Source organism: Balaenoptera borealis (assembly GCF_965194805.1).
Source record: "Balaenoptera borealis genome assembly, chromosome: 3".
In the NCBI taxonomy this organism is placed as follows: domain Eukaryota; kingdom Metazoa; phylum Chordata; class Mammalia; order Artiodactyla; family Balaenopteridae; genus Balaenoptera; species Balaenoptera borealis.
In genome coordinates, this window is record NC_138866.1 from 8,196,560 (window position 1) to 8,212,714 (window position 16,155).

The 16,155-nt window shown below is 52.2% G+C and overlaps 1 protein-coding gene across 5 annotated transcripts in view; it reads right to left on the reverse strand.

Annotated features, from left to right (window-relative positions):
• Positions 1-15,355, reverse strand: part of LOC309625267 (B2 bradykinin receptor-like) — a 70,036-nt gene extending 54,681 nt beyond the window's left edge. For 3 of the 5 annotated variants that reach the window (XM_082384592.1, XM_082384593.1, XM_082384594.1), the window contains exons 1-2: positions 15,246-15,327; positions 2,738-2,806 (exon numbers count right to left, since the gene is read on the reverse strand). The gene's annotated coding sequence lies outside the window, so the exon portion shown is untranslated. Of the gene's footprint in view, positions 1-2,737; positions 2,807-15,245 lie in introns of all 5 variants that reach the window. The other 2 variants (XM_082384591.1, XM_082384590.1) reach the window with 1 other exon arrangement.
• Positions 15,356-16,155: the final 800 nt, after the last annotated feature.

A 16,155-nucleotide genomic window follows, 5' to 3' on the forward strand; every position in this document is an offset into this window, starting at 1 on the left:
GCCCTCAGGGGTCTCCCAGGTGACAGGGAGTATGCCCAAGGGTGGGAGCGCAGGAGGATTCCTGGGGAAGATTTGGACCCTGCCCAAGAGCACCAGGTGATCTCGACTGTGCAGCGCTCCTGTACAGCTCTGTTTCCTTGGCTTCTCTGCTAGGACGCCTGACACAGCCAAAGCGTGACGTTGTTGATGGGTGACTGGCACCATGGCTCTGGCTGGGATGAGGGGGCCGGCTAAATCTGGGGGCAGGGAGTCAGAGGCTCTGGCAGCCAGGTGGGAGAGGAGATGGTGCCTGAGGTGGAGGGGGGATGGAGGGAGGGAGGAAGGCAAGGAGGGAGGGGGAGAGGGAGGGGTGGGAAGAGGGAGGAGGGAAGAGAGGGAGGGAAGGGGAGATCCAGGGAGAGAGGATGTGGGAGGGAGGATGGAGGGAGAGGGGGATGGAGGGAGTGGGGGATGGAGAGGGGAAGATGCAGGAAGGGTGAGAGAGAGGGAGGGGGAGATGTAGGAGGAGGAAATGGAAGAAGGGGGATGGATTCCAGAGAAGGTGAAGCATCAGTAGCCTTGAAAAGGGTGGGGAGAGGGAGGGCAGAACAGTGGAGGGAAGCGATCTGGGTCTGGGGTTGGTACCTCCACCTGCAGGATCTCAGGTGACCCCCAACTCCTCAGAAGGCAGACAGAAAGACCTTAACGGTTTCTCTCAACACCAAGCCTCTGCTTCTCTTGAGAAGCAAAGGTCTGTCAGCTTCCTTTCTCCTTCATTTCTGCCTTTTGTAGTTGACGTACAGCACCCTGGGACTATTTGTCCTGGCGTGGAAAGCTTGTCCCCGAGAGCCACATTCATGCCTCCTTCACCACCATTGAGGCCCTGGCACGGGTGGACTCCTGGTAAACATTTTTTCCATAAACACTCTGGCGTTCCCTCGGACTAGCCCAGGACCAGCACTCACAGGAAGAAGCTCCTGCTGCCCTGCCGTGTGCCCTTGGGGACCTCTGGGCAAGGGTGGGCTTCTTCGGGCCGACTGAGAGGAGACAGAGGCAGTGGTGTGCCGGCACATGTTACCAACTGGATCTTGGCGGGGAGGGGGGAAGCGCTAACTGGTAGCATCTGCAAATTTCCGTGTTGTAAATATTCCCACCGTGGCTGATTTCAAGCCCAGTTGAGCTCATGAAATTCCCGACAATGTGACAGTTGATTCCCGCCTTGCCCTGCCCAGAGCCCCAGCAACCACGTCTCAGGACCTTGCCTCCCTGCCCACCTACCCCGCTGCACAGGGCAGGAGCCCTTCCAACTCCTAGTCATCCTTCAGATCTAGCTGAACATCACCTCCTCCGGGAGGTCTTCCTGGACTCTGAGTGTCTCTGCACAGAGGCCCTTAGCTTCTGTGCTCTCATGGCTCTCAGTACATTTATGTAAATAGCTTGTTTAATTGGTTCTCTCCCCACCAGGCTGGGAGCCCTCTGACTGCAATAAATGTCTCAGTCTTCCCTCCACTGTATCCTCATCTCCTAGCGCTGGGCCTGGCCAAGGGCAGGTGCCTCAGGAAGTAGTGTGGAAAGGATGAATACTGATGATGATGATGTTGACAGCAACGCGTATAGCATCTTCCATATGCCAGTTCTGTTCAGAGCACATAACAAACATCAACTCACTCAGTCCTTACAACAACTCTAGACAGGCATTGCTAACCCCATTTTACAGATGCGGAAACTGAGCCTCAGCAAAATTCAGCGGCAGAGCCCGGCCTGGGAAACTGTGCAGAAGCGCCTCCCTCAGTCCTGTAAGAAAGGCGGGCTCGCAGCCTTGTCCTCACCTTAATAAACAACAAAACAGGCTCCGACTCCCGCGAGGGGCTTGTCCAAGTTTAGGTAAAGGGCCTTGGCCAAGGTCATCGGCTATTAAGTGGGTGGGAATGGGGTAGGATTCGAACTCAGGGGTTGCAGATTCAAAAGTGCTTTGTAAACTGCCAAGTACCCCAGATGTGTTAGGGCCATGGAATTTTCGAGCTGGAAGAATCTCGCCATTTAGAGGTTTTTTTAGTCCAACCCTATATTAACCGTGAGGAAACTAAAGCTCTAAGAGGGAGGTGACCTGTCCCTGGTCGTGCATGAGGGCCCCGACCCTACCCCTCTGCATACAACCCCATGATGCCGGTAACTCAGTGGCAGTGTGCACTGCACTTTACAGTTTATGACAGGGACGTTTGCACCCTGATCAGCGGTTCTTTCCTTGATCCTCACATAACTGTCCTGCGAGGGGATGTGACGCCTATTTTATAGGCAAGGCAGCAGAGGCTCAGCAAAGTGATGTATCCAAGGTCACAGACTCCTAGGTGGGGACCCAGGTGACAACTCCCAGAGCCACCAGAGAGACGACAAGAACCAAAGAATAGCCAAGTTGATTGTGGTCGAGTGCATCAGGCAGACCCTGCTCATGAACCCCTCCTGACCCCCGTCCCCCAGCTATGGGGCTGTCTCCTCAGGGCTCCCAAATGTCAGCCTGGGGCCAGGCAGTGGGAAGGCTGCGAGGTGACAGTTAGAGCTGGCTTGACCCCCAGCTCCTCACTTCCCTCTGAACCTCGGGGATAGTAGTAGCGTGTCCCCCTCCGTGTTGTCTGGGGCTGAAATGAGCTGGTGCTGTCAGATGCTGAGCCCCGGGGCTGGCGCGGAGCTGGGGTCCCCCCACGGTAGCTGCCATCAGAGTTGCTTTTGCCATTGTTAGTATTTCTGTTATTAGACCTACCCTGGGCCGCTGACTCAGCACGTGCCTTTGAGCAGGTGGCTTTCCCTCTCTGGGCCTCAGTTTCCTCATCTGTAGGGCAAGCAGGGGGGTGATTACACAGATTATTTTGTAAGATCTTTCCCACTGTGACAGTCTGTGATTAGCAGCTTTCTAAATCTGTTCATTCTGGTGCTGGTGTGGGTCTCCCCACTGTAGTGACTTCCTCTTAATACATATTCCAGACATTGGTGTTCCCACATGCACACACACACACACGCACTTTTCTTTCTCTTTGCACGCATCCGGACTGCCACATTGTCAATTGCTCAAGCACAAGACAGTCTTTGCTTCTCTGAATCCGCAGTCCTGGCAACGTAACTGCTTGTTGAATGTTTGATGAATTGCATTGCTATTAGCAGTAGTGAGTTCCCTGTCATTGGAAGTATTCAAGTAAAGTCTGGGCAGTGTTTTTGGTGTATTTGGACCACGATTCCTTAAATTCTATGGATTTAGCCCTAGGACTACATATGGCTGTCCCATCCAATGCTTGGCTCCCCTGCCCCTCGGCCTTTCTGGTTTGAGACACATATATTAAATTTGTATGCTATGAAGGTACTGGAATTGCCCATTGTATGTCAGTAGATTCACAGGCCCTAGCTCCCTTAATTCTCCAAGAACACCATAGGACGTTTACACTGGATAAGATACCATCTGATTTCAGGGAGAAAAATAAACTTTTTTAGCGAGGTCACTAACCCCCAAAAGTCCACCCAGCTGTGAAGCAGGGTTTGGCCTCAGACCACCCAACATCTGCACTTATTCTACCCCGCACTAGGCTGCCTTCTCCTTGTGCGAGGGGGAGAGAAGCAGTGGCGGGGTGTGGAGGGTGCTATTATCTCTATTATGTAACCCTGCAGAGGAACCCTGGCTTGCAGCTCAGCTAGCACAAGGGGTTGTGTGTCTTGGCCCGTGACTCTGAGACCTCCCCAGACCCTGCCTGTGGGCGCAGGGCCCCAGGGTTTATCCTTTCAGTGCTAAAGCAGCGGAACATTCCAACTTTTTGAGCCGGGATGGAGGAGCATTTCTGACACCACGAGCTTGCCTAGTCCCCGTGTACTTCACAGTTTGGGAAGCAGCAGGAAGAGCCTGGGGGATGACGTCCCCGGCCTACGGGGAGACTGTGCCAGACGGAAGCCACACCCAAGCAGCTCACCTTCCCACACACCCAGCTTGAAGCCTGCCCAGGGGACACAGGGGCAACAGTTCTGTGCCTCTGCTCACTGCCAGGTCCCTGAACCTCTCGGAGCCTCAGTTTCCTTATCTGTGGAATGGGATTGTTCACTCGTAGGCACTCAGTGAAAGATCACTCTTAGTAGAAGTTTGCATCTGGTGAGATGCCAAGTCCACTGCCTCCAGCCCCTGGCTGCCTGGACCCGATTCCTCAGGAACCCTCAGAGCCAAGACCACATTAAAACAATCTGGTTTGCAAATGTTTAATGGGCCAGTCACACACTGAGGGGGGAGGCAGGCAGACGACAGCTTCGATGGTCTTCTCCGAATAGGGTCAGGCAGAGAGGGTTGACTGGCTCTCAAACCTGTCTCCAGAACATTTGATTTTGGGATAATTCAATGAAGCAAACCAAGAACCTAAAAAAATACCCTTTACTTTTTGCTTGGTATTTCTGAAAACAATCAAAAGGACAGGGAAAGCCTCCTGTCCTTAGATTAGGGAAATAAGAAACAACCAAAACTTTTCGGACCAGGGGACTGATTAAATATTATACGTGAAAAATGACGCTCCAAAGAGTTCACAAAAAGAGAGCGAATACTTCTGGTATCAGGCCAGGTGGGAAAAAAAGCTGGGCACTAAATCATATGTATAACACAGCAGGAAAAAATCTGGAAGACAGAATACCAAATTATTACTAGTGGTGGTTGCCTTTGACCAATGGGATCCTGTGCTGCTTTTGTGTTTTCTTTAGTCTTTGTAGTAGCCTTCACATTTTCTATGAAGAACATTGATTGCTTTTGGAATGAAACTATTTAAATAAGTCAAGTGTTCTCTCCTATTTTTTTCAAAATAGAGAATGAATGATGGGTTAGCTTGTGTCAGAAAGATAATCAGCCAGCTCATGCTCAAAGAAAAGGCCTTGCTTACTTAAAAACTGGTAAAGCAAGGCGTAATCATGTTTTCATATAAAATGAAATGCTGAGTGTCTTTATGCGTTGTTTCTTCAATGATTTCCTGTCTTACCCAACCACCAGCCCTGAGCATGAGACAGGCTGGGACTTGGGATCCTTTGCTGCAGTGCTTGCACCTGGACAAACATCTCCTCCACCTACAAATTACAAAGAAATTATAAGGGACTAAAAATAAAACTGTGTGCAGGTGCAGCTGGGGCAAACTACAGACAAAAAGATACAAAAAGACCAAAAAAACCCCAACTACCACTTCTGAAGAGCTGGGCGCAAAAGCAGGGTGTCGCCAGCAAAAGCAGGGCACTGTGCGTGACCCCTGCACTCAACCCCACCAGAGGGGAGGGCAAAACGCCTAAGCCGCCCCTCTGGCTGGATCCCTGGACACACCCCTACCCTCACCCCATAAAAGGAACAAGCTCACCCCTCCTGGGAGTGGGGGGGGGGGCAAACAAGGGAAACTGTTACTTGTTTTCACCCACCCCCTCCCACCCGCTGCAGCAGGGGCCCCAATAAGTCTTGCCTGAATTTCTTGTCTGGCCTCTAGTCAATTTCTATTGCTTGGGGAAGGCCAAGAACCCTGGTCAGTATCAAGCAGGTGGAGTCAGTGGGCTTCTAAGAACCCAAGAAAGAGCACCCTGGTGGGGAGCTGCTGAGGGAGACTCTGGGAAGGTGGGATTTCCTGCTGGACTCAAAAGCCACTTCTTGTCACAGGATTCAGCCTGATTTTTTACATTTGGGGTCCCAGTGAACCAAAAATCCTTCCCCAGCCTCTGTTCTTCACTTTGACTCATGTCTCTGTCACGCTGGGTTTCGTCTCTGAGGGATTTTTTTCACAATGGTTGCAAGGCTGGCATGTTCTCTGAGCCCTTTCACATTCAGCATGTCTTTCTGCTGCCTTCACTCACGGAAGACCATTCGCTGTCATAGCCTGCTTCTCTCCTGAGTCTGGAGACGCTCCTCTGTTGGATGTGGTGTATTTGCTGCTGTGGAAACCTGAAGCCAGCCTGATTTCCCCTCCTTTGTGTGTTGCCCGCTGCTTCCCCCCCGTTCCCCCGCCTCTCGGTTATCTGGCTGCCCGTCTTCACCACCCTCTCAGGTCATCCTCAGTCAGGCCAGCGCTGGCCCTTGAGGCAAACCTGCAGCAAAACGAAAAAGGCTGGGAGGTAGCATCACTCTGGAGGCACCCAGATGCCAGCTCTGCCATTTACCAACAGTGTGACCGAGCCAGAGGCCGCCTGGCTGGGCCTGGGTCCCCCCACTTGCAGGACTAGAGACGTTATCTCCTGCCTGCGGGTTGTGGTGATGACCCAGCGGGATCAGCCCCGGCCATCAGGGTCTCATTAGCCCTCGGCTCCCTCTTCCGCCTCGGAGTAACCGTTGCCTCCACGGCACCCCAGATCCAGGCGTGTTCTGTGCGGTGACCAGCCCGGGGGGCCCACCTCCACCCCCTCAGCCACGGCCACCACGGTCCACACACGCTCTTGGAGGAAATTCCCCAGGCCACCTGAAAGTCCCCGGGGCTGTGACTTATTTTTGCAGTAAACACACGTGTACACGGCTGGGGACGTGCAAGGCGGCCCAGTCCGGGCAGTCCGCGCCCGGCTGGGGCTTCGGGATGATGCCGCAGAGTGGGAAGGCCCGGGCTCCCCCCGGCATCTCCAGCCCTGGCCCCTCTTTCGCTTCCCCACCTGCTCTCTCCCCCGCAGTGGCAGGGCTGGTCTCCTCGCCGCCCCGGCCTGCGCGCACCTCCTGAAGCCCATCCTGACATCTTTGCCCATCCAGGGAGCCACGGCGTCCTCGTGGGGGAACCAGACCAGGTCCCGATCCTAGCGCCGCCTCTGACGGGCTCTGTCACCTCTAGAGAGCATTGCGTCCACGCTTGGGGGGAAGCGTCCCCGCTTAGCAGCTTTAGCAGAGTTCTGCGGGCGAGGGTGCCCAGGGTAGGGCCGAGATACACACTCTTGGGGCCCTGGGTGGTCTCCTGCCTGGTCTGTCCCACCGCATGTCCTTCCCCATTTAGACCCACCCTCCACCTTAAAGGTCTAGGAGCCTCCTGGGAGAGAACTTGAACCCTGCCCACAACGACAATTCAGAGAGCATAGATGTCACAAGATGGTTATGGGGACATGCAGGCAGCAGAGAGGTAGTGGTGTGTGTCTGTGTGTGTGCATGCGTGTATGTGTGTGCAGTGTAGTGTGTGTGTGGTGTATTTATTTGTGTATATTTGTGTGTGTATGTGTGTGTTGTGTGTGTGTGTGAGTGTGTGTGTGTGTGGTGTGGCGTATTTGTGTGTACGTGTGTGTACATGTGTGTATGTGTCTGTGCTGTCTCTGTTACGTGTGTGTGGTATGGCGTATTTGTGTGTACATGTGTGTATGTGTGTGTTTGTGTGCGAGTGTGTGTGTGTGGGGTGTGGCGTATTTGTGTGTACGTGTGTGTACATGTGTGTATGTGTCTGTGCTGTCTCTGTTATGTGTGTGTGGTGTGGCGTATTTGTGTGTACATGTGTGTACGTGTGTGTATGTGTCTGTGCTGTCTCTGTTATGTGTGTGTGGTGTGGCGTATTTGTGTGTACATGTGTGTATATGTGTGTTGTGTGTGTGCGAGTGTGTGTGTGTGGTGTGGCGTATTTGTGTGTACGTGTGTGTACATGTGTGTATGTGTCTGTGCTGTCTCTGTTATTTGTGTGTGGTGTGGCGTATTTGTGTGTACATGTGTGTACGTGTGTGTATGTGTCTGTGCTGTCTCTGTTGTGTGTGTGTTTATGTGTGTGTGTGTGTGAGCGTGTGGTGTGTGTGTGTGTGTGTGTGATGTGTGAGTGTGTGTGGCAGGCTGGCACACAGAGGCCCAGGAAGGGGAAGGTGGAGATCCTGCCATTTGGCTCTGGATGCAGGAGGCTCAGGACCAGCAGGGGACGTGGCCGTCCCGGGTCCTCTGGGCTGGCCCCTGGGGTCACAGGAGCGGGGTGCTGAGTCCAAGCCTCCCAGGCCCTCGCCTGTCTCTCCCACAGGCTCCGCACTCCTCGCGGGCAGGAGCCTCTGAGCTGGGAGCCCAGAGGGTCTCTCCCGAGCGGTTCAGAAAGGAGGGAATGAGCGGGCCCTGCGCGGCGTGGGCACTTTCACACACGGTCCTGCTGCGTCAGCTGCACAGAGGCTGTGGGTGGCGGTCTTGATGCCCTGATGCAGGCGGGAAGGGAGGGTCTCAGGCCGCTCAGCGACCCGCCCTGTGTCACTCAGCAGGCAGTTGGCCAAGCCCCGATCAGAATGCTGGGCTGTTGCCCAGCGAGGCCTCTGCCCAGGCGCTGGAGCTGCCTGGAGGCCGCCTTCGGAGAAGCTGGCACTCAGGGTCCAAAAGAAGGGACTTTGCAGAGGGATGCAGGCCTACCACTGGCTGCCACGGGACTCCTGGGGTCGGACCCCATTCCCTTGGGGGAGGCACCCGGGCTCAGAGCCGGTGGGCTCGGAAGTCTCATCTGTGCCCCAGAGCCTTTAGGACATGGGGACACGGCAAGACCCACAGAAAGGAAGCCTGGAAACCTGCCACCTGACTGTTAGTCTGCAGTGACAAAGAGGCCTCCTTGGAACACCTGCTCTCTCCAGGAGGCCAGAGGCCACACTCAGGAATGTCAGTGCTCACTGGCCCTGGCGTCTGATGGCCAGATGCCCTTCCTGTTGTCACTGCAGAGTCCGACCTCCCAGGAGGCCGGCTGAGCCTACCAGGGTACAGGCCCTAACAGCCAGGAGGGCGCTGCAGGTCCCCTGGGGACCAGGCTGGGGATGAACAGAGGGGTAAGATGAGGCCCTGGCCTTTGAGGGGGCTCACAGGCTGCAGGAGAGGCAAACACACAGATGATGCCAACACAGCCTGGCTAGTGCTGTCACTGGGGGGCCAAAGGCAGTTGCGGGGCACCAACGAGGGACCTAGCTTCTGGGAAGGGGTGTAGAAGGCTTCCTGGAAGGAGGGACCCCTTCATCTCAAAGGATGAGTAGGAGAAGAAGCTTGAGGAAGGTGTGGAAAAGCATCAGAGGCATGGGAACAGCATGAACAAAGGCTCAGAGGCATTGGAGAGCATCGTGTGCTTAGGATCCTGGATAGTTCAGATTTTCCTCAGTTTCACACCAGCTTTTTCCTCCTCTCTGTTTGGAAGAGTCAAGCCCTCCAATATGGTCTCAACTCCACAGTTGGGTGTTCCTGCTTTAGGCCTGGGAAGTGCTCCATCTCTAAGGCACTCTGCAGCACCATCACAGGCCCATTTTAGAGTTCAGCCCCCAGAGGCTGGTGTGGGGAGGGGGCTGCCTTTGCCCTCCCTTACGTGGGGCTGTTTGGGGGAGAGGCTGCCCTTGTAAATCTGCTCTGAAAGTTCTTTCTCCCAGTCGTAACCAGCTCAGTTCTGCCTCAGTGGCCTTCACCAGTCCCGCACCTCTCAATATGCCAAGCAGGGCCTCAAATTCAAATGCCCACAGGGGCCCATTAAAGTGGGGTGCTGGAGGTGAGAGCAGATGCTGGCGCTGGGGGAAGGATGGGCACTCGGAGGGCCAAGGTCTGACCTAAAGAGTTGTGTGTGGCCAGGTGGGGCGTTAAATTTCAGCCTTGCCAGAGCCGTCTGCATTCCTAGAGAAGCTGGGTCCCTCCTTCCAGGAAGCCTGAATTTTTATGTGAAATATCCCACTTTAAAAATATTGACTCTTTTAAAAAATGCTGGTGGCTAAATACTTAGCACATCTGTGAGCCTGTTGGTTCGTGGGCTCTGATGGAGGCTTAGGTATAAAAGGTTGAAGCAGAGATGATGGGATCCCAGGCCCAGGTCATGGCGGGGGGCAGGGCTTTGAGCTCTGCTCTCCTACCTTCAGGGACATGGGACCCTCCCAGGGAACAGGAGGCCAGTATGGAAAGAAGGCCTTCATGGGGCCAACAGAAACCCCCAACCAGGCAGATCCTCCTTCCCACAGCCTGGAAGGGCTGGGATGCTGGGCCCCAGCTTTGCTGCAGGCCACTCTTGACCACAAATAAAGTGGTTGCTTATCACTCCCTGTCTCGGCAGCTTATTCTAATTCTCCACATAGCGCAGATCACTTCCTAATGTTTCCTTCCCCTTCCCTACTTTCAAAGAGCCAGCTTTTGGTTTTTCCTTAGATGGAATACTGATATTAACGTTTTTTTCCTTTCTAATTAATCATTTTGTTTTGTCATCATTATTCTTTCTTCTACTTCTTTTTCTTTCTTTCTTTTGTTCTTTCTTCTACTTTTTTTGTCCATCCATCTTCTTGAACTGAACATTTTATTCATTTACTTGCAATCTCTATAAACAATAATATAATAATCATCATAATAATTATTATTATTAACATGAGTTCGACTATGAGTATGGCTTTGTCTGTATCCCATAAATTTGATTAACAGTGTTCTTGTAACTGATCTTGTCTCAGAGATCTGTAATTTCAGTTTTGATGATCTCTGATGGGAGAGTTCTGAGGAAGAGCATTTTCTAAAATTTACAAGTGATTTGTGATGTTTAGTTTCTATATTTGATGTTAATTTCTACAGTATGGTCAAGTAATGCAGCCAGTAAGAGTTTTATATCTGGGACTATATTAAGGTTTTCTTTAGGGCCTAGAACATAATCAATTTCTATAAATATTCCTTGGAATGTATTTCCTTTGTTGAATACAAAGTAAGATAATTTATCATAGTTTATAATAATTATATGTTACAAATATAACATACTATAATTTATATATATATATATATATATATATATATACTCTTCAATTCTTCTAATGGTTATCTTTAAAATTTTAACAAACATATGAAAACTTGTATCCATCTATTAGCGTCAAGAGTAGAAAAATAACTGTTCTTCCAGCTAAGATAAAATCTTTAGTGTAAATCAACTATACTTCAATTTAAAAAAAATCTTTAGCACACTTTTCCTCCTCCCTTCTTTTTCTCTTCTCACTTTTCAGATTTAGCTGAAATAATAAGAAATTTTTGTTCCAGATTATTTCCTAATTTTTATGTCTATTTTAAGCATCCTGCATAAACAGTTACAAAGCTTCACGATCACAGTACAACCAATTTGTTAGCCATAGTTTAGAACTGAACTGGTTTAACTGATGAGCTAATTTTCCCTATGACTTGTCTTTCCTTTTCTTGAATTGTTTGATGGGATTAATTCCCCATTTGGCTGGGAGGTGCAATCTCAGAGGTTCTGGAAGGACCAGAAAGCCTGCCTACTGCAGTCAGGGTGTCACCCCTGCTGTATAGGTATTCACAGTAGGTGCCATGCGCTGGGCTGGGTTCAGTCTTTTCCCTGGAGGGGCTTTCAGTTGGGTGGGAGAGGCAGGGCACCGCTTGATGCTTCCTGAGGCCCAAATCCACCTGCAGGGGAGCTAGGCTGGGAGCTGTCTGAGGCCCCAAGTTCTCAGGGACAGTGTGTCTGTCGGTTCTTGAAATGACATGGGAGGGGGCGGTGATACAGCCCTGGGTACCAGGGTTTGGGGGCCCTGAATTTCGGCCATGGGGATTAAGAGGAAGGATCTGGGGATGGTGGCTTTGGGGTCTAGGGCAGGGACAGGGCCTGAGTTCCTTTCGAATTTGCTCCCCCCAGAAAGCCATTTGCTAAGGCAGTGTGTGTCCATGGCTGGTCTTCCCGGTCAGGCCACACCCCCTTGGAATATGGTCACTTGGGGACCCAAAGGAAAGAAGAGGGAACACGATGTCACAGGTACACATCAGCACAGTAACAGCCACAGAAGCGCTGGGCTTGCCCAAGTGCCTGGCACTCTACAGTTTACAACACCTCAAGAGGTGTCTGGCACAGGCGCTGCTGATTTCGTGAGGCTCAGAGAAGCAAAGTGACCTCGCTGAGCTGGCTCAGCCAGCTAGCGAGTTTGGATCGGGGTCTGGAAGCCAGTTCTCTGCGCCCGCCTTCCCAGAGCTCCACTGGCCAGAGAAATCAGAGGGGCCCAGAGGTGCTGGGGAGTGTGGGCTGGAAACCTGAAGTTTGAGCCCTCAAGGGAAAAGTTACAGGGCTCCCACAGATGTGCTGCCTAGGAATGTGAGTGTGGGCGTGCTGGGGCACCCTGTTCCCTGGGAACCCACAAGCTGCAGTGACCCCACGGCAAGGCAGACAACACCTCTGGTAGTCCCATGGCCTTGCTGCCGTCCCTCTGCTAAGTGGGCACCTGCAGGAAGCCTGGCCCCTGTTTGCACTGCACTAGCACCATCTGAGATAAACCTCTCCATGCTCTTGTAAACAGGAATGACTATCCCCATCGTACAGTTGAGAAAACTGAGGCTCAGAGAGCTTCTCCAGCAGTAAACAGTCAGAATCTGAACGCAGAGCCTGTGCTTGTTCCACCCTGCTTTGCGCTGTGATGATTTTTTTTTTGGAGGGGGTTCACATTTTTCTAGCCTATAGAACCCTACAGATTCCAGAGTCAAAGGAATACTTTACTTCTTGGGTTTGTTCTGGAAAGTACATTTTGATTGAGGAGTTGTGGAAGTTTTGCTCAGGGAGGACCCATAGGATGAGAATTATACAGTCCAACTCCAAGAGATAGAAAGTGGCCCAATGCTCAGTGGGAGAGGGATTTAGCTTCAGTCTAAGGAAGGACTTTTTAACAGTACAACCCTCTCGAGATGGAGCAGCTGCCTTGTACAGTAGCGACCTCCCCGTTCCTGGAAGCATGTGCACAAAGAAGTCAGGGAATTCCTGGGCCGGGTGGGTGTTAGAAGGGAGGTACTCAGTCTTAATATCAAGTCTTAGGAAGTTCTCATCATTTGATCCATGGCTCTGGGATACCCTAAGTGCCTTCTGAATCCTCAACACAAAGTCCTGCACGGTGTGCTTTAAAAAAAAAAATTAGACTTTATTTTTAAAGCAGTTTCAGGTTCACAGAAAAATTGAGCAGAAAATACAGAGAGTTCCCACATACCTCCTACCCAACACGTGCACAATCTTCCCCACTTATCAACATCCTGCACCAGAGTGCTGTGTTCTTACAATCAATGAACCTACACTGACATATCATATCGCCAAAGTCCATGGTTTACATTAGGGCTCACTCTTGGTGTTGTACATGCTATGGGTTTGGACAAATGTATAATGACATGTATCCACCATTACAGCTTCATGCAGAGTAGTTTCACTGCCCTAAAAATCTTCTGTGCTCCGTGTGTTCATTCCTCCCTCCCCCCAACGTTGGCAACCACTGATTTTTTCACTGTCTCCATAGTTCTGCCTTTTCCAGAATGTCATATAATAGTAATCCTACAGTATGTAGCCTTTTCAGATTGGCTTCTTTCACTTAGTAATATGCTCTGTGTGCTTTTAGTGCCTGCCAAGGGACCCGTATTCACTTATTCATCCATCCACCCTTCCATCCATCCATCCATCCATCCATCCATCCATCCATCCATCCATCCATCCACCTATCCATCCATCCATCTACCCATCCAGACATCCACCCACCCACCCACCTACCATTCAGTCATTCAGCAAATACTGACCAGTGCCCACTTTATGGTAGGCACGGTTCTCAGTGCAGGCGAGCCAGCTGTGAATGGACGGACATGATCCCTACTTTCATTTTGAAAACCAGAATCCCCTGGTTGGTCTGCAGGGCAGTCTCCAGTGCCCTCTCTGACCCCAAGGCTGCACAGGTCAGAAAGGCAGCCTTTAGTGTTACCCTCGGATCCCCTCTGAACTTTTTATCCAGACACGGTCACTGTGTTAGCAGAGACCACATGGCATGGCTCTTTCCCTGCTTGGTGCCGTTGGCCAGCATCTCTCCAGTTCGGTCTAATCCCATGTCCTTAGTCTCACCATTCGTCAATCATCGGAACCTTCCCCTGCTTATAAGTGACAGACCTGAGTCCCAAAGAGGTCAAGGCCTTTCCCGGACCCTGACCAGAGGGCTTTGCTCAGTTACGTCCTGGCTCAGAGGCTCAGTTTCCTCATCTGCTCTGTGATGGCCTCGGAGCGCATGACTGCAGGGGTTTTGTGAGTTCCCGGCAGAGCTGGGATGAGACCCTGGGGTCCTGCCTATGCGGCCAGCATGGGAGCCTGCATTTGCAGTGTTCTCCAAAACCCCTTCTCCTGGCTCTTCCCCACCCCCTGTTTGACTCCAGGAGAAAAGCAGTGAACTCTTCCTTCAAGCTTGTGGGGCTCCTATTGTGGAATGTCCTCTTCACCCCGACTGCTGCCAGGGCCCAGAAGGACACAGAACAGTTTTCCTCCAGATAGGGAGGGTGGACGGTGTCCTGTGGGGTCGCTCACCCTGCCCCCAGCCACCCCCTGAGAGAAGGAATAGGAGGTGGGTTGGCCCTGGGGCCCCCATGGCCCACTCCTGGGCCAGAGCTCCCACTTCCTGTGGACTGATGGGAGCCCCAGGCAGCCTGACTCAAGGAGGCACATTCTAACCTGCCTGGGAGAGCAACTCCCATCTCCCTCCCCGACGCAGCCTCGGGAAACTACCTGCCCTCGGCAGCTCTGACAACGGCTACGATTTATTGAGCACCTACTGCATATGCGACACTTCACTTCATCAGCCCATTTCTGTCTTTGCCCCCCATCCTGCCAGGTCAGCTTTCTGGCTCAGGAAACTGGGAAAAAAACGGACTCAAAAACATTACCCAGGGGATGAGAGCAGAGCTTGGTGCCAACCCAGGGCTGGATGCAAAGCCCACGCTCTGAACAAACAAACTGTTTTATCAGCCAGGACCAGACGAGAGGGATGCGAAGCTTATCTGAGTTATCACCACAACCGCCCCAATGCACATCAGCCATCGTTCACAAACCCCCTTCCGTCTGTGGTCTGATTAACTCCAGCCGCCCCAGGAAGCAGGCGAGCAGGGTACTTTGCAGACGAGAAACTGAGGCTCAGAGAGGTTAAGTAACTTGTCCAGGGTCACACAGGGCCAATGAGCGGTAGGGCTATGAGTGAAAAGCCAGATTCTTGAGTCTAAACCTCACACCTTCCCTGCTTCACCACCCTCTCTGCTTTAGTACAGGAATCCACCCAAAGTCTATAAAAGTCAGGTCACTAAATGGCTCACATAAATATACACCTGCCTGTCTGTCTCCTCCATTCAGGGAGAAGACAAACCTAGAACAAACAAGAATGTTTCTCTTGCTGGGAGCCCTTCCTGTTACCTGTAGGGAAGGAAGGGAACTTTCCCAAACTCCCTAGGACCTGAGGAAAACTTCTCACCCAGCCTGGGAATCAGCCCCCATGTCACCCATCTGCCCGCCCTCCCTCTGTGCTTGGTCTGCCTGTCCTTCCCCGAGAAGGCGAGGCGGCTGGACCAGCCCCTGCCCGGCACCCACCTTGTCCGGAGCACAAACGCGGGCACTTCGTAGCTCCCTGGTCCAGCGGGGCTGCCCAAGGGCCCCAGTCCTCCGAGGAACCTCCGGAGCTGAGCTGGAGTGGCAGCGGGAACATATCATCTTTCAAGGGCTGGGCTGTGATGTCATCACCCTCCTGGGCACTTCCTCCCTCCACCTCCAGCCTAGGCCAGAGCTCCAGCTCCTGCCCAGCGCCGGCCCCAGCCAGGCTGGCTACAGTTTCCAGAACCCAGACCTACAGAGGCCAGGTGGGGGGCTGCAGCTGCCCAGGGCTCCTGCTGCCCTCTGAGCCTGGGGCGCTGGGCGAGCCGCGTGGATGATTTCCAGGTTAGTGCACGGAGTGTTCTCTTGTGTAGACAGGCTGCCCTTTAGAGGCTCGGATTGGCAGACGTGTTCTGGGCTCCAAGTCAGCCTGGATTTCAGCCCCAGCGCTGCCACTTTCCTGGAGGAAAACCTCGGGCAGGTGACTAAACCTCTCTGAACTCTGAAAGGCAGCTGATGGTGACAAATCTCAGAGAGGGGAGGGGTTGAGGGTTAGTAACAGTCCTGACATGTACATAACTTTTACTGTGGCAGGCGCTTTTTTAAAGCCCATAAATGCGCTAACTCAGCTAATCCTCCCAGGAACCCAGGCAGTCTGGCTCCAAAATCTGTTCTTAACCACTTTCCCATCCCTTTTCTCAACTAAATGAAATTCTGGTGTGAATATTGGATGCATAGCAGGTGACCCCTAAAATACTAGTTTTCTTCTTTCTGGTATTGAGCTCGGTAGCGGACACACTTCACAAGTGAATACATTTGTCTAATAGCACATTTATTGCTTATCATGATTCTTTTCCCTATGCGGTAGTTTTGTGTCTGCGTTCAGGTGTAAACAGTGGGCATTTACACA